The sequence below is a fragment of the Perca fluviatilis genome, chromosome 4, assembly GCF_010015445.1.
Source record: "Perca fluviatilis chromosome 4, GENO_Pfluv_1.0, whole genome shotgun sequence".
Lineage (NCBI taxonomy): Eukaryota > Metazoa > Chordata > Actinopteri > Perciformes > Percidae > Perca > Perca fluviatilis.
This window is the reverse complement of record NC_053115.1, coordinates 13,666,524-13,684,838: the sequence shown is the minus strand read 5'-3', so window position 1 is coordinate 13,684,838 and position 18,315 is coordinate 13,666,524. Positions and strand designations below refer to the sequence as shown.

At 43.0% G+C, this 18,315-nt stretch overlaps 1 protein-coding gene across 3 annotated transcripts in view; it reads left to right on the top strand.

Moving 5' to 3' along the window:
• The first annotated feature begins 233 nt into the window (after positions 1-233).
• Positions 234-18,315, top strand: part of foxp4 (forkhead box P4) — a 92,637-nt gene continuing 74,555 nt past the window's right edge. For all 3 annotated transcript variants that reach the window (XM_039797856.1, XM_039797855.1, XM_039797853.1), the window contains exon 1: positions 234-884. The gene's annotated coding sequence lies outside the window, so the exon portion shown is untranslated. The remainder of the gene's footprint in view (positions 885-18,315) is intronic.

The following is an 18,315-nucleotide window of genomic DNA, read 5'->3' as shown; positions in this document are numbered from 1 at the left end:
TATTGGTTATTGGGTTATTGTGCTTAGTTTCTGACGGTTTCTGAGCTCAAACTCTGTGCAGGCAAACATCTGTTCCTCTCTGCCTCCACAATAGCACAACTCAGCCGGGATGCAAAGAGAGGTCAAAAGATCAGTGCCTTCCACACACACACACACACACACGGGGGCGAGAGAGAGAGAGAGAGATAGAGATACCTCTCACCGGCTGCTGTTTTCCTATTGTGCGCCAGGGCTTTGCGAGGTTCGGGCAAGCGATGCAAACGCGCACCTGCTTTAGAGGCATTACGGTAGCGCAGCAAACTGTCCCCCTCGCAACACACACTCCACTCGTTCACTCACACAGCCCTAGTGATTCAACAGTGATTTCCAGCGAACGAGCAAGCAACAGACGGGATGCCAAAAAGTGAGGACCGGTGGAGAGGTTGTTCGCGCTGAGTAAGCCTCTTGAAGAGATAGCGAGGAGAAGCAGACGCAACCAAACAAGACGAGAAGCTGCGCGCTTTCTCCGCGGCAACTTGCGCACAGTGCCAGAGTTTTAGCGGCAGTATTGTTCTGACTTCACTCCAGAGGGGCCACTCCGAGGAGAGAGGACGCACACAAAAGGGAAAAGGAAAGGACTAACGAGCACGCTTTGTCGTTTAAAGTAATGGTCCTGCGGTCTTAGATCCTAGATTTCTCTGTCTCTCTCTCTCTCTCTCTCTCTCTCTCTCCCCTCTCAGTTTCTTTCCATTTTTCTTTTTTTTTATTCGTCCCGTCGGTTTGTGTCCCCCTTTGTCGCCGTGAGAGAGTGGACGCGCCGGGGGCTTTGAGGAGCAGAAGCGGGGCTGTCCACATGGTCCAACCACTGGCGTGAAAGTTGACTTCTTCAGAAAACAAGAGAACAGGTTGATGCACTATCTACACTTTCCTTTCCCCCTTTTTTTTTTACCTTCCTCACTCTTTCCTCTTTCCTCGCTTCCATTGAAACTCTCTGAGACACACACGTTAGTCTATACCAAAAGCCAAAAAACATCGAACTTCCACTTTTTCATCGCACATTGTTGTGAAACTCCTCCAAGTCAGCCTAATAATATAATAGGGAAAGCTATTATAGAGTAGCCTATTATAAACTCCAGCTTGGCAGACTCGGAGTTTTCCTCTTTCAGATTTCCCTCCGTCCATGTTTCATTTGAACTTTATTTCCACCGGATTGTTGAACGCTTAACTTGTAAGCCTCGTTTTAAAAAAAAAAATCCTCTTTGAAGTTTGTTTAAAAAATCTTTTCAATTTCTACAATGGAAAAAAAATAAGTTTCTCTCGATCTTTTTTTCACACGTGTTGAGTCAAACTGTTTATTTAAATCGACGTTTATTTTAAAGGGCGTTTTATGTGAACTCTTATAATTTATCAAAGCATAGTTTGGTGGACTGAGAGGACCGGTGCAAAGTGTCATTGTCCAAACTATTTGCTCATGTGGCAACAAAAAGTTTGTCTCACAGGTTGGGACTAACTAAGATGATCGGTATAGGATTTGAACGGAGGCATCAAACTTAACTTTGCGTCCCCGTTAATAAGCCTTGTTAAGGGATTTGATAATAAACACCGACGTAGGTTGTGTGGTGATAATTTTACACACCCGTGTGCGAACCGTGTGAATGCTTTGTCATCGCTTTATACCCGTTTAACTCGAGCCGGCAAGACACTGTCTTACAATTCTTTGTTTCATTTAGTTTCTTAATTAAACTAACTTTTAAAATGAAAAAAATAAAAAATAAATTAGATTAACACCCCTGACTGAGGATAATAGACCCTTTGTTTTAAGAGAGACAAAAATGATTTCTGGTCCTAGTCAATAGGTCAGGGGACAATACTTTCTTTTCAAACCCTTTTGACTTTTGAAATTGGACCCGCGTTATGTGACCTCACTTGGGTTTGTTGTATTTTCTATATAATGTCACCGGAATAAATAAATAGCAATATAGGCCTACAGCTGAAGGTCTTAACAGCAGGGCGTACGTGGAGGAAAGTTGTTCATGCACAGTAAAAGTTGAACGGAGAATATTTAAACGGATCTAATCTGCAGGCTTGTGATAACATAGTGCATTTTTATAATTCATAAATTAGACTGATTGCATGAATTAAAATACACGTGTTATACTTTTGATGAGAAATCAATATGCCTGCACATTTTGAGCTGGTTTATGCAATATTATAAATATAGAAATTGAGGGGGTTGAAGCCTGTACAGAACCTCTGCATGACCCATGTTTTTCCTTCCTTTCTGCAGTCATAGACCGCCTGAAAGCAGGCCCACACCACCAAGGAAAATTATCTTTTCTTTCTAGAAAAAAACATAAAAACTTATTACCGGGGCAATATATATATATATTTTAAATAACATAGGCTATTATAATGAGATACACAGTTTAAAATACCTTTAATTTGCGCAATTTAACACAACGTGTCACATCAACTTAAGTGTTGTGAAAATTAAGTTGGTGTTCTTTTGTCGTCGTCCCCCCCCCCCCCTAAAATAAAACTCATCGAATCAAATGTGAAACATCAGCCACAACATTCCCGCATGTCAGACGGACTCAGGTCCCGCGTGATGGAAAGCTGCAGACAAAAAAAAAGAGGGAGAGATGAAACGACAATTAATTGCTGTTAGTTGTCTGTCATTGAGAGAAAAGCATACAGGCCGTGTGGGTGCACACCCTGACACGGGCATTATTGCCCCGTGATTGATGGGCGCCGGGGCATTTGGCATAATTAATTTTATTTACTATGTCCTCTCTCTCTCTCCTGTTGTGTCCACTCGTCCACCCCCACCCTCGCCCCCGGTGTCCCCCCCCCCACACACCCCGACCCCCCTCCTATCCTCTGTGGTGGCATTTCCGCGATGCGATGACACACTTTTAATTGCACTTTAATAGAAGATCCAGCGGGAATGAAAAAGCTCTTCATCACGTTTTATGACCACATTTCTGGTGTCAGACAGGAAAGCAGGTATTTTGTGGTGTCTTGGAGCCCCTGGTGTAGCCTAAAGTGTGTGCAGAATTACAATAAAAAAAAAAAAACCAAAAAACTTTATTTCACCTGGACTAATTACACATTGACTTGTAGCCTTCATACAAATCTGCACATTCACGTTTTTAGTGTTCACACAGCCCTCATGCTGCGGTTTATTTAAATCAGCAAAATGGGATCCGAATTTTTAGATGGTTCAGTTGTTAATTTTAGCAAAGACATAAGAAGCTGAATGTATTTAATTTGCATATCAGCACACCTGAACTATTTTGATAGTGTGACAATAATTTACACAAGTGTATGCTGACAGCAACCGTCAATCCAGGCTATCTCAGATAATATTGTTTCCATATGCTTTATTTGCTGAAATGATTTCCCAGAAATATGGGAGAAAAAAAAAACATTTTCTTTTTTTTTTTTTAATTGTAGCTACGTGTTCTTTCAGCTGCTTCATTTCTCTCTGGCACAGTGAAGGCTCGGCAGCTGAGATGTCTCAGTTACTGTAAAATAACGATGTTTGGAGTCGTAGGTATACGACTTCCAACAAAATACAGATTACTGAACAATTGAGTGATTTGTACATTTTTATTTAAAATTGCCTGACTGATAACCCCTTTCAAAATGAACCTACAATGGGGCTCGGGGAGAACAGCGAGACACTGCTGAAGGATAAAGGATGTATTTGATTATTTCTACTAAAAATAGCTACACTTAAACACTGCAGCATTTACCAACAGTATGTGAACTCACTGTGAAGTTGTCATTTCTATGATGTGCTTTGCTCATTGGTCACATCAGTGACAGGCTTTCATGGAAATATAATGGGAGACAATGATGCAAAAAAAAGTATTTGAGAGGAGTTATTTGAGTAAAAAAAAAAAAAGAGTGTACGTCTGAAGGAAGCTAGAGGTGTCAGAGACATGTCCACTCTCTCTACTCTCTGTTGGCTCTTGTGCGTCGTCGGTGTCTGTGTTGGCCTCAGCGTTGCCACCTTTTTTCATCTGACTTGCCTCAACACTTTTCCTTCGTTGCTTTTTTTCCCCCTCCCCTCGACAGCTGTGTCTTTTCCATGTCCTGTTTTGCTTCATTGTTTGTAAGAGTGTGCTGCTGATTTTTATCAGTTTCAGACTCTGTTCTACAGCAGACAATTGTTTTGGTTATGCTTACTGACACATTACTTAAATGATGATTTTCAGCTCGGTCCTGTGTGTGCGTGTGTGACACAGTGTGTCGGTGTGTGACTCTAGTGTGTATGAGACCGTCTAGAGACGGGCAATAATGGCTGTGAATCTCATGCGCTTTAAAACCCTTTCAAGCAGGATTAAAAGCCAGCAACATGATTGTGTTAGTCCATAAACTCACTCAGAGAGTCCTTACCTCCAGCATGAGCACGTGTGAATGTACTGTATGTGTGGAAGAGTGTATATATCTGAGTGCGGGACTGTGTGTGTGCACAAGAGTGCTTTTTTCTCAATTCACCTGTCCTGCTTGAGTGGAAATGGACAGTATTTGAAGTTTTAAATGTCCTGTGCGTCGGTAGCGTTGATGGCTCGCCTGTCCGTCTCTCCATCTTTCGCGCTCTCCTCATTAAAGCCCTCCTGCTATCCCTAGCCCACAAGTCTGAGTGGGCTTTTGGCTCCAAAGTGATGTTGAAGAGCACCCGTATACAACTCTACTATACATGTAGGATTTGACCCGTGATAGATACTCACAGGTTTACTTCTATTGCAGCACTAAGTGCACTACCTGCTTAAAAAGCTGAAATGGTTAAATTTTCAATATCCTTTAGAAGGGGTTTGAGAAAGCAAAAAAATGTTACTGTGCAGGGAGCGAAAGCACGTTTTTAAATGGAATTATTTCAAGTGTCCAGTGTCCTGAAGCTGCCGTTAGTGCAGGGTGTGCGCATTTGAGCTCAACATGTTTTGGGCTTTTAAATGTGGAAACAGTGTAAGATAAGATATTTTACAGGTTGTAACAACTGTGTAATTATGTGTTTAAATGAAGCATTTTAATTGAGTATATCTCCAATTTTTATGGAATAAAACAGTTCCTTTTTTTGTGATAGAAAAAGATAGAAAAACGAAAAGCTACACGTCTCCATATGCAATCACCGAGCACCACTACTACCGCTTTAAAAATATGTTAATGAAATATAATTGGCAAATTAATGGAATAAATGAAGGTGTTATTCCTTATGGGCAGGCAGCATGTGGGGAAGTGCTCTGGTTGTGAAGTGATTGACTGCACAGTGAAAGTGCCGCCACATTGCTTTAGACTGAGGCCTGATTATACATGTGGTTCTAATTGAACCTGTTATTTAGGAGAAGTTGAGGGCAGAAGACTTGTGTGAGTGTGTGTGTGTGTGTTTGTCTGTCTGTCTGTGTGTGTGTGTGTGTGTGTGTGTGTGTGTGCGTGCGTGTGTGTGTGTGTGTGCGTGCGTGCGCATATAATAAATCCCACACATTTTTCAAAGATGAGATGTGTTTCTGCGACGGGTCAGAAGGCGGTGTCGCGCAGGGAAGTTGCAGGACACCAGAGTTGGAAAGCGGGAAGATGCATCTAAGCGGTCTTTAGGAAGTTGACCACCTGTGAGAGGGAGCAGTTGTTGTCTTTTGTTGCCTTTTTCTTCCTTTTGTGTCCTTTGAAAGAGCTGTCATTGCATATGTGGTGACAGCAGCCCCGCTCGCAGTCCCAACTTCATTCTTTAAAATGTACGCACTTTTCTCCCTCTGACTGATAAGGTAATCATTTTTCTTGACATAGTGGTGGTTTAGCCTGTAGTCATTAACATGTCCATGCATTTCAGATTAGTTTTTCTATGTGTGTGTGTGTGTGTGTGTGTGTGTGTGTGTGTGTGTGTGTGCGTATGGTGAGGGGGCTTAGAGATGTTTCTGCAGCTCCACGGAGCACCGGCCCATTAACAGCTGATGGATGTGGGAAGGAGTGACCCAACAGCTCAGAGCGGAAGAGACGGTTTCCTATGGGCACAGGGGGGGGGGAAATGGAAGCAAGAAAGGGACGGAGAGAGAAATAGAACATATGAGTGAAAGGGTGGTAGAAGCGAGGGAAACGAGCTGAGGAAGCATTAGATCAGCCTCTCCAGAGTGCGCTTGGCACCTGAGGCCATGGCTGGAGCTTAAAGAGAGGGCTGAGGCTGTGGAGTCTGGGGAAAATGAAGTAAGGCAGTTGGAGCTATCAAGTTTGATTTCACAGACAGAGTCACACAGGATCATTATAGGTCAGTGGCACAGCCGGTAGAGCACACGGGATGGTCGGGGGAAGCATAAAAAAATAAAACAAAAATTAAAAACAGCAGTGTTTTGTGTAGAAAGTGAGAGAAGGCCTGTTGTGTTCGAGCAGAGCATCTTCATAAAAAAAAAAAAAAAAAAAGCTCTCATCGGTCGCGGTGTCCCCTGCTAACTCTGCATTGCTTCTGACAGCTGTATTTGTGTTATGGATTTTCCTTCACTCTGTCCTGTCTCCCTTTCCTTTTTCCTTGCCTCCCTCTCTCTCAGTAGTCGGCTGCCCTCCCCTCCGCTGCCTCCACCCTATGACCTTTTGTAAGCACTTCATCAGAGAGCCGTTGGTGTTTTCTAAAGCGCTGCGACAAACTGACAGGGCAGCCGTCAATCGAGCGGGGGAACCGAGGGAGCAGATCAGTGGAAAGCTTCGCTCAGAACAACAATGTGACTAAACTTTCTGCAGCACTGCTTTAATGTGCATTGAAAGGATGGCTGTGAAGGGTAGGTGACAGCTGTGAAGCGCAAGACTCAGAATGTTATGGATACACACACACACAGACGCACTTTGCACATTTCATAAGCCATCTGACTGTAGAGAAACGTTACACAGCCATCGAGTGCTCGTTTGTCCGTGGTGCTGCGGCGGTAAAAATCTGCAGAGCGGATAAGTGAGCGCCCCGATAAAATGCTGAGATTCCCAGAGGAGGAGGAGCGTGCAGGGATTCATATCCAAGTCCATAAACTAACCTGATTGAACTCAAATGAGTTTTACATGTTATTCTTTTACGAGTACCTGATGACAAATAATAACATATTTAGATTTCTTTGCTCGTGTCATTCCTGCAGTTATCAGATCTACCATTAATCTATTATTATCAATTATTTTAGTATTTTGTAGTTTGTGATTTACATCAGAATATTCAAATTGCTTCAGCCAGGATGAGTTTACATTAACATATGAGGATAAGAAAATTAGCAATGCAGTATTTGCCCATGTCCCTTTTCCTTGCCATTGCGGACCAGGGAGGTAATAACTATTTAAATGCATCTCATTATGTTTTCTAATCCGTAAAGTATCGGGATGTTGGCTAACGCAGGCAAAAGTGAGGCTGGAAACTTGGCGTGCACTGCTCTTTTATGGTATTAGTATTTATGGTATTAGTTCCGGGGGACATGGGATGCCTACTTAAGCTATTAGCATGTGAGGCGCCGTGCGATGATCCATCCCCTGACAGGACGAGCCGTTAACCAGTGTTAAACCAAATCACAATAGGCTGCCTGGGTTGACGGATTGACAGAGCTCGCTCTCACCACTTGCATTGGGCCGCCCTTCCTTCCTCCTCTGCTACGCTTAACCTCACATGAAGACTTGTTCGCTTGGGAATTAAGTTTTCCAAAAACTTCTTGAAGAAACATTCAGAGATCTTTTTTTAGAGTATATTTGATGAATTATCATCTTGCCCATGGAAAAGGACTACATGCTCTCTTTGTCTCTGTCTTGTCAACTTCTGTCCTCCTCTCTTTCTTCTTCTTCCTCCTGCTGTGGCCCTCAAGGTGAAGAGACTGTACAGGCTTTGCCCAGTGGGGTGCGGACTCTATGGCTTCTATAGTGCCCTTTCAGAGAGGGGAGGGGAGGGGGAGGCAGGAGGGGAGGAGGGTGCCTGCTAGAGCCACTATCGGGAGTCTTGGAGATCGCTCACAGACCAGTGAGAGTGTGTGTGTGTGTGTGTGTGTGTGTGTGTGTGTGTGTGTGTGTGTGTGTGTGTGTGTGTGTCCGCGTGCGTGTGTGTGTGCAACAACAATTAACTGTCAATCAACCGGTGACCCTCCAACTCTCTCCTCCTCGGACAGAATTCCTCAGGTTTTAGGTTCTGTTTTTCAGACGGCTGTCAGAGGAGAAGAAAAGCAAACAGGTCGTCGCTTTCCCAACTTGTGTGTATTTTTTAGACATTTCCTTGTTGAGGGGAAAACAGGCTCCGTGTCATTATTTTTATAGATTGTTTCATCTGCGTCGAACACTGATTTAAAAAAATATAATGTTCCCAGACAGAGCGATAAGAAAGCTGTGTTGTTAAGTAGTTGGTACTGGTTCATCAGTGGCCGTTTGTTTTTTTTCACTCTGTGGCTGCTCGCTGGGCATTGAAACTGTGTGCGCATACACATGCACGCCTGTGTGTGGTGGGCATTGTTGACCGAAAGACATCTGCCACTAGATTATACCCAGCTGTTATCTGAATAATTGTGTAATCCCCCCTCCACACACACACACACACACACACACTCACTCCCTCCCTCCTTCCTTCCCTCGCTCCCTCCTCCTCCTGCTTGGCTCCCTTCTTGCCCCCACATCCCTTCTTTCTCAGACTGATGAGACGGAGGGTGATGAGTCTCTTCTCTGGGTGGCACTTTGGGCTTTTTCAGCAGCGTTTATGAGTGTGTGAGCTTGCATGTGTATGTGTGTGAGTGTGTATCGCTGCAGCCCCTGGTCACCGGTCATTGTCTGACATTTGTACAAGGATTTTGGTCCCCCTTATCCCCCTCTCCCCGTGACTCTCGGGGAAATAAAAGTAGCGTAATCCTGCCAGATCAAGACTGCTGTCCACCACAGCTTTACCAGCCTGTGAATTAGAGCCAGCTCTCATGTTCCTGAGGAGAGAGAAGGCAGAGTGTGTGTGTGTGTGTGTGTGTGTGTGTGTGTGTGTGTGTGTGTGTTTGCATTGTGGGCTGTTGGCCTTTGAAGCAGCGTTAGCTGTTTGCCGGCAAAATGCTAGTCAGGGGGTGAGTGGAAAGGCAGAGAGCACTGAAAAACAAGAATAAAAGAGTAGGAAAAGTAGTGAAGAGAGTAGTATTGTCTTTCAGTACTTGGTTATTGGTTCACCGTTTAAGCCAAGGTAATTTTCTAATTATTCTAACAGGCTGCATGTGATACAGTTCAAATATATTTACTGTTATCACATTTCATGTTAATTACAGAAAAGTTTTTCATTTTCAACTTCAATACATCAAGTCAAGTAAAAATAAGAAAGAAAAGAAAATGCTCATCTTTTTTTCTTTCAATAATTAATTAAAACAACTTTTTTTCTGGATTAAAAGAGAAAAACATCATTCAAATAATGCTGTCACATTCTCACTGTTCCACTGTATCTACAAAGGCACAACACTATGTTTTAAACACAGGCCGTTTTCCTCCTTCTCCAGACAATTTTGGTCGACTTATGACAAGACATACAAAAAGAAAATTGTATCTGTTTTATTTTATTTTTTTACTTAAATTTTTTAAAAATGCATCGAGAAAGATGTTTGTATGTCACTCATAAGGCTGCACACATACACACACAGCACGCGTGCATGCAGTTGCCAGGGCTGCCTTCATTTCTGGTCCGTGGTTGGTCGGACAGTGTTCTTTTCCCTGTCGTAGCTCCAATAGTCACTCACTGTAAAGGACTCAACACTCGCTGTCTCTCTTTTCTCCTCCTCGCCTCTTCTGTTGCACTTTCTCCTGTCCATCTACCCCCCCACCGCTCCCCCCTCTCCCTGTCATGCCTGTTGTCTCTAATTATCATGGCTCTGTATTCCCCCAGCCTCTTCATTACATCCAAGCTGTCATCAATTTACCTCCAACATTTGCTACCTGTCCTCAGGCACCATTTCAATAGAAATCATTTATTTCGTATGACTGAAAAGACAAGACTCAATGCAAGGTCAATCAATACAGTCTCTGAGAAACTGTATGTATTGTGAGTGTGTCTTAAAAGGACAACATTTTTTTTATTGTATTGTAAGATTCAAAGAGAAATTTCAAACATAATTTAATAATTTTTGTAGCATTGTAAGTATTTTGCACGCAAATTTCATGTAGGAGAGGCAGGAAACTATTACTGAAGTACATTCACACATATTCCTAATAATTTTGATTTGTAAACTTTATTGGTGCTTTTACTCTTTCAAAGAATTGTATTCAGTGTGAGAACTTTTTGTTCAGTGCATTTTGTGAAACATGAATGCAGTGTTTTGTCAACACACCTGCTTGTCCCTGGACATAAAGATTGTGCCTCACAGTGCGAAAACAGACAGATTTTAGCCACATTCTCTGAGAAAAACAACAAATGAACTGATTTCTGCTATTTCAATGAGACTTTCTCTTGAAGAACAAACAGCAAGTAATGGAGAAAACTGAATATTTTCTTCAAGGACTGAGGGCATTTATTACCAGGTTGAAAGGCGGCCATTGGGTTGTTGATTAGCAGACGCCACAATGTCCATTTGCCCAGTGAAGGTCAGCACTGCCGTATGCAACCTGTAGCCATAATCGGCAACTCCTGCTGCTGCAGGTTTCCATTGTCTAAAGGTCAGTCAGGAACAGTGCATTAGCCTCGGAAAGTAGTCAGCATAAACGAGGGAGGGGACTGAGGGAGGAACGAAGGACTAAAGTACAAAAAAAAGAGGACAGGAGGGAGGGTGAGTGGCAATGAAACCCTGGCATGCTTCGTGGTGTCAGGCGGGCGTACGGCTTCTGGGGGCTTTGTGAAAAGTTTGCCTGCAAAACTTTGCTGAAGGCTGGGTTTGGTTTGAGCGGCTCCCCCAGGGGGTTTGCTCAGAGAGAGGGTGGAGGGTGGAGGGTGGAGGGAGGAGTAGGAGGAGGTGGGAAGTGAAGTTGGAAAGCAAAGAGGAGGAGGAGAGGGGAGCAGAGCACAGAGAGCAGGCATGCCGTCACAGTTGTCCGTTGTTACAGCGCACAGGCCCTTAGTCGCTGATCTAAGAAACACAACTCCTGGCTCCCCTCCTTATCCCTCCCCCCTCTCCCCTTAACCCTTTTTCTCTCCCCTCTCTTTCCCTCCATCCTCACCGCTCTGCCTCCGTGTCTCTTAGCTTTCGGCCTGTCTGCGCTGTGATTTGAGCGCTGGTTATTAACATACAGTCTGCATTAGTGGAGCAGTGGCTGGGCCTTTCTGCTGGTAATGAGGATAGGGGGCCGGTGCTGGTATAGCAACTTGTTTGACCTCCAGTGGCAGGGGCAAGTTCATCCCGAGGAGGTGTAATTCTCTCCATCCTCTGCCCAAACACATGACTGCACCCTAGGGGGAAGAGGAGCGGACCGAGGTGGCTCTTCTCATCCCAAATTTGAATCTCTCATCCCCTTCTCTGCTCTCTCTTTCTCCCTTGTCCCCTCTCTTCCCACAGGGTTAATTGAAGGGAAATTGATAGTTCTGTGCGGTAATTGTGGCTTTGAGAATTCTCTGTCTCCCACGGAGAAAGATGAGGGCAGCTGTACCGAAGACAGGATGACGTGTTGTAAGAGAAAAAGCGACAGAGAAAAAGGGGGAGAGAGGCAGATGGAAGAGCAAATAGAAAAGCCCTGCTAACCTCCCCCGCTGCACCCTCTTGGGTTGGGGTTTGATTGGTTGATGAGGGAGCGTGTTGATTGGCTGATGACGAGCTGAGATTTGTGCGTAACTTTACTAGCCGGGCTCTAATAATCATTCTATTCATTATCCAATCAGAGAGACTCACCAATACTGCTCTTCACCCTCACTGATTCCCCTTTTGAACCCCCTCCCTGCCCCTCCATTCCTCCCATACCTCCCTGAGGAGTCGGGGATGGACAGATGAGTGGAGCGCACTGTATCTGTTCGGTTCTGCTCTGCTGCTCGCTGAAGTGGAGAGAGACAAACTTATATTCCACTGATGCCAGTGCTGAATGGACTCTCTGCCTCCCTCTCTCCTTCAAGAGGGGCTTTTCTTTCCCATGGGCAGAGCTTTATAATTAGTCTTCTTCCAGAAATAGAAAACTAGTTTTCTGAGGTGAAGTCACCCTCTGATGTGTAGTTTTTAAAGCTGCAAATTTGAATTAATATAAAACGAAGTAAAATCTATTATATACAGTGTATATATGTATATATGTGTATATATATATATATATATATATATATATATATATATATATATATATATGTGTGTAGACATTTTGTCCCTGTAGTAACAGCAGGTCTTGTTTTATCTTAGCTCCTGGCTTAGTTGTTTAGTCTCAGCTCAGACCATACCAAGGCTGTCACCCAGGCAACGTTGTATGTGTGTGTTGGCTTTATATTTAATTTTCTTCATTGTGTACTAAAATGTGTCAGTGTATTCATTTCTTCCTTTGACTTTATCTCTGCCATTGGTTCTGTTTTTCCCACCTCTCGTGCCCCCCCCCCCCTCCCCCCCCCTTACTCCCTTCTGCCTCTACTCACCGCTCTCCTTTTTCACTTCCCCTCCCTCTTCTTTCGCTTTCTCTGTCCGTTAATGAGAATGTGTTAACGAGAAAGAAAGATCTATTGGGTATAGCACAATTCATCAGAAAGGCAGAGGTTTGGAAGAAAAAAAAAGGCGGTGGGCCCTTCAAAGAAGTCCTATTCTTGTGGTTGTGAATGTTTGATGAGACAGTGAAAAGTTCCCCCTCTAACGTCATGGTGTCTGAACAGAAGAGAACAGAACCGTTCTAATCATGCCGCGCAGAAAAAATGACTTCCAACCCGATTTAATTAACTGATAAGAAACGGCTTCAAATTAATTTTTCAAGGATGTAAGATTTTGATTAAGAAACTCCTAAAAGAAATAGACGAATAATCAATTTTTTAATCAACTTACTCAAATGGTAACTGGTTAATATGATAATTCTAGCAATTAGGGCAAATATTGTCGAGCAGCAGTTTCTATGCATCCTGTTAAAGGAATTATAATATCTTTACATCTAATTATCATGGTTATTTAATTTTTTTGTATGGCTACCTCTCAATTTTACCATTCGGGTTTTCATCTGCCATTATAGGGATAATGAAATGAGAAGTTGGAAAGTGTAATAAGATGAAACTTTTATAAGGGCCAACCTGAATGGGGCTTTTCACGCACCCTGATTGGATAGATATTTTGGAACAGGGAAAGGGGAGTTGTTCAGAATGACATTATTTCTGCTGGTTTTACATGCAAAGCTGAGATGGATCTTTAGATGTATGATTCTTTTATTTCATCAGCAGATTAAAGTAGCTAATAGCTCCTGGCTTCTCTGTGTGCGTCCTCTCTTATTCATAAGCAGGTAGGCCTGGCCATGAATATGCTCACCATTTCTAATCCAAAAAGTTTCAAATCATCTATTCAGTTAGAAGAGACAGAGAGAAAAAATAGATTCAGCTTTGATTGCAGGAAAGATTGGGCTGTTCACCTGCTTGTGGCCATAAAAAGTGGATTGTGTATGTATGTGCGTGTGTGCTTCCCTAATTGGACAGGTATTGTAGCGGAGGTGAAGAAGGGGCAGTTAAAGAGAGAGGGGGGGGGGCTGCACAGAAAGAGCTGGCGGGGGGTCCGGGGCTTTAGGAGAGCAGCTGAGAGGCAGAGTTCCTTACTTCAAAGAAGCCTTACAGCCTGGACAAACGCTAACCCCGCGCACATACCACAGCAGCACACACACTCCACATTCACATACAGTGGCTCTTTTGCCTCTCATGAGATGAATATCCATCCCCTCTCACACTCCTTTCTCTCGGAGTCTCTGCCATATCCCTCGCTCCCCGCATGCTGAACATCAGTGGAGTTGTGCGTTCAGAGGGAAATATTGACAAAGCATTTGGAGAGATGGAATGGTTTCTTTAATTATATGCTGCTCTTATGATGATGCATGGTGTTTCTGTCTCGCTGCTTACACACACAGGCGCGCACACACGCATACACAAAATGCATGTGCACGCTCATCAGCTGAATAGGTATTCCTGGCACAAACCCCTGTATTGAGCGTACATATTCAATTAGCAAAACGCATTAGCAAAACTTGCCATTTGTTGTTGTTTTTTCCCCGTCCTTGCTCAGAATTAATGGTTTTGATATGCTAATTAGCGGGTAATTTAATTTCAAAAGGCCTCAATTAACAGCAGCGTTGTGGACACGAGGAAGTTAAGCAGCGTAATCTAATTTGCATTAGTAACGAGCAGGGAGTAATTAGTCTCTAATTAGCCACTTCAGACAGCACTTGTGTTTACTTTCCTAATGAAGTGGAGGGGCTTTTTTTTTAAACAGGGAAGCATGTGTGTGTGTACATGTAAGTGTGTTTATGAGTGCATATCTGCGAGTGTGTGTGTGTGTGTCTGGTTGGGGGGGGGGGCTGCAGTGGGAGAATGGCATATGGCTTACAGTTTGGCTCCAGTTACACACATGGGCACCACTCACTCACACACAAACAAACACAAATGAACACACATAGAGGTCAGACCCTGCTGTCTTATGTGATTTGGCGCATACTCGCAGTTTTCAATCCATTGAAACATCTCTATGAGATCACTTGCACACGCCACAAGGGATTGATTGTGTTTGAGGGGTTTTATATCCGTAGCATTTCCCCTGGTATTATTTTTTTGTGTTGCAATGGCTTGCAATATTTTAATATTTCCTTTTTTGTATATTAAGACACTTGCTTTCCAAATTATATTTTTTGCATTGTGGAGGGTATAAACTGTTGTGTGTGTGTGAGTGAGTGATGTTGTTACAAACCAGGGTTGCTGGCTGGCCGGCCTGATGCAGAGTTTATTTCTGGGATACGGTTGCTTGTGTTGACAATGTAGCAAAATTAAGGAAAGGAAAGACGTAAAGCTAGATAGGTGGATAAACAGACAGTGTTTTTTTTTATTCCTTTCATTGTTATCATCTAAATGATATGGAAGCAACACTTAAAGAAAATAGTGAACCAATTAAATTCAACTTTTTTCTAGGATGAGCAGTTGGAACTTTTCCATTCAAAGCCATGTCAAAAACAAGTTGAAAACAACAGGCTTCCTTCTGGGCTTTTTTTTGGGAAGGGAGATGGGGTGGAAGGGTTGCAGAGGGAGCAGCATAGTGGGGCTTTAGGGGAGGGGGGACAAGCAGCTGCCCTATTAGCCCAAATCTGTTGTTCAGAGGAGGTGGGAGGAGGGTGGAGCAACACCACTGAATTTCCACAAAGGAGCACACACTGTTTTCTTCACTTTGTGTGTAAAGAAGGCTAAATTCTCAGATTATGCCACAAATTAACGTACGTTTAACCCCCAACACCTCTTCGGTGTAGATCTTGTCTTACTTTTTTTACCCATAATCCAGTGCAAAGGACAGAAGAGACTATGGGGACCCCATTAACTGACAGCCACTCTGATGGGAAGGCGTTTTTCTAAAGGCTTTCTCCTAACCTTTCCTGGGAATAATAAGAGAGGTCAGAAAGTTGGGTGACTTCCTGCTGCAAAAAGTGGGGTCAGAGCACCGGTTGGCAGAAATAGTCAGCAGGACTCAGCGGACATGACTTGGAACACACACACAAACACACACACACTGAATAGACTGCAACCCATAGTGTAGAACTTGTGTGACTTGCACACACCAGGAGCAAAAGCTCAATAAATATAATGAATGAAGGCGCTACAGTGATTATGAGCCTGTTTCCAACACTGACCTCTACCCATACACACAGGCACACAGATTTATAGGCACAAACAGCTACACATATGCACATACACACACAAACACTCACGCGTACACATCCATAAATAGGCAACTGATTTACAAATGAGCTGACCTGTGTGTTGGCCTTGCTCTCAGATAGGCTCACACCCCCGCCAGGATGCATAAATCACAATGGACATGCATATGCATGAGCATCTGAGGAGGTGGGATAAGTGTGTGTCTGCATGTGTGTGTTTGAGCACCAGCCAGCAGCAGTGTTTGTATCGATCATTGAGGCTTAGTTAAGTGCCTTTTATTTCATTGAGTTAAAGTTAAGGACCGTGGACAGGCCTCTCGCCAGTGTGTGTTGCTTTTGAATGGAGAGATAGAAAGAAAGAAAGAAAGAAAGAAAGAAAGAAAGAAAGAAAGAAAAGAAAAAGGAGGAGAAAGGACTCTTAACTGTTCTTTTTTTCCTCTTTTTAGTGGCATCCAGGGATAGCACATCACATTAATGGAACCTAGATGACGTTTCACGTTTCTTCTCTCTCTGGAAGAAGTGGTTTTGGTGTTGGACCTTTGCCTGATGTGTGTGTGTATGATGTGAGCTGCTTTAACCTCCTCTTGTTTTATGGACTTATACATGGCTCTGGATCTCACTGCTGCTAGATTAATTTACACACCATTCACACATGCTTGCCAAATCTCCCTCTGTCTCTCTATCTCTCTCTCCTTCCCTCTCTCCTTCTTTTTCTGAAGACAGAGCAGAGCCTGGTGAGGTAAATAAATTACTTCCATCGATTGCTGTAGTTGAAGAATGACTTTATCACAGTTTGACTTGTCCAGATACTGATCAGCGTGTGACAGCGTGTGTTTTTTTTATAATGTGCCAGTGTGTGTGTGTGAATTACTGTAGTTTACGTGTGTGTGTGTGTGGGGGCTTTGAAAAGCTGTGTAAAATGTACCTGATGGGTATCTCAATATATTAAAAGCATAAGCTCTGTGTGTGAGGACGTGTGTGTGTGTGTGCTGTGTGTGAGTATGTGTGTGTGTGTGTGTGTGTGTGTTAGAGGTCTAATTGAAACAGGCGGCCATGTGCTTATTGAAAAGCAGATAAATAAGGCTGGTATTATTAGAGTGGGATTTTACGGCCCACCTTGTGGCCAGGTGGGTTGTTGGCTGATTGGGTTTATCTCTGTCTTGTTATCCATCAGCACTGGTCACTGATAGGAGATGCAGATAGATGTCTTAATGATACCTACCTCTGATTGTACGTTTGTATATGTTTTATCTACATTGCTGTGTGCACGGCAATGTGTGTAAAAACTTTCAGCACACCTTAACCCCCATGACTCAGATGTCACTTCATGGAAAGAGGTTCAAAGTTTACCAAAAAAAAGTGCAGAGCTATGTGTGTTTCTATATATGTGTGTGTGTAACAGTCTGGGACACATGCTGTTTTAATAGACGTTACTGCAGAGGCCAAGAAGCCACCGTTAAAAAGAAAGGATTTGGAAAAAGAGCGAGAAAAGGCCTCATCTGTTTGCATTAAACAGTGGAAGAACTGACCAGCGAAGGAGCAAATGAGCGGCAGACGGCTAAAAGATATCTGCTTTTTTGGCTATGTCCCTCACTTCAGATTTCCCTCCCTCATTCTTTTCATTTTATTTGGCCTGGATCTGCTCAGTATGTTTTATATCTCTATTTTTCATCTCACTTCTTGAACTTTTTCCCCCCTCATTGAGGTAAATAAACGGCATTTGTTTTTGTCTGTGATTAAAAGTATCTACAAATTAGCTCAACTCTAGTTCTGTTACAGTAAGTCTACTACAGTATTTTTCTCTTTTAAAATATCGAGACATTCCAAAAGAAAAGTAACACAAAAACGTAGCTGATATGATGAAAAACAAAAAAAAGCTGAGCTCATAAGAAGGACGTTTTTTTTCTTCTTTTTTTTTCTTTACACTTAAACACTAGTCCTCATGGTTTATTCTGACCAGTCTGTGTGCCATCTACACTATCAGATTCTTTTCTGCATCAGATGCTCTCGATTTGAGAATTAATTAGGCAGCGCGGTGGCGTCAGGGTTGGGATTTGGGTTTTTTTTTGCTAGCTATTTTAGTAGCTAATTACTGAGGGGGAGAGTGTTAATTGGAATTCTCTTAGATAATGTGAACTCCTCTTCCCCTTTTCTCCCCCGCCTCCACTAGAGTTTAATAGAAAACCACAGCACTTAATAGACCTCTCCCTCTAATTCTCTCTGTTTTTATTAGTTATTTATTTTATTATTATTTCTTGTATTTTTATGTTTCTGACAGTAGCTCAGCTGATTTGGGGACAGGACAAGTTTGTGGTCATGTTGGCGCACTGCATGTGTGGCTATACTCTGTAGTTTGAGCTGTATTTAAAGGAAGTGACATTATAATCCTCTCAGACTTCATCAGGATATTGATTCCATTGCTCTCCCTGACTAGTATCCTGTTACCTTTCACAGGGCACACAATTACATGGAGCTCAACGACATATCACACAGGGAGAAATAAGCAAAGGACAGAAGGGTATATTTTAGATGAAGAAAAAAAGAGCTGTACTTCACAGAAAGATCCTCAAGTATGCATGATTAATGTTGCATTGC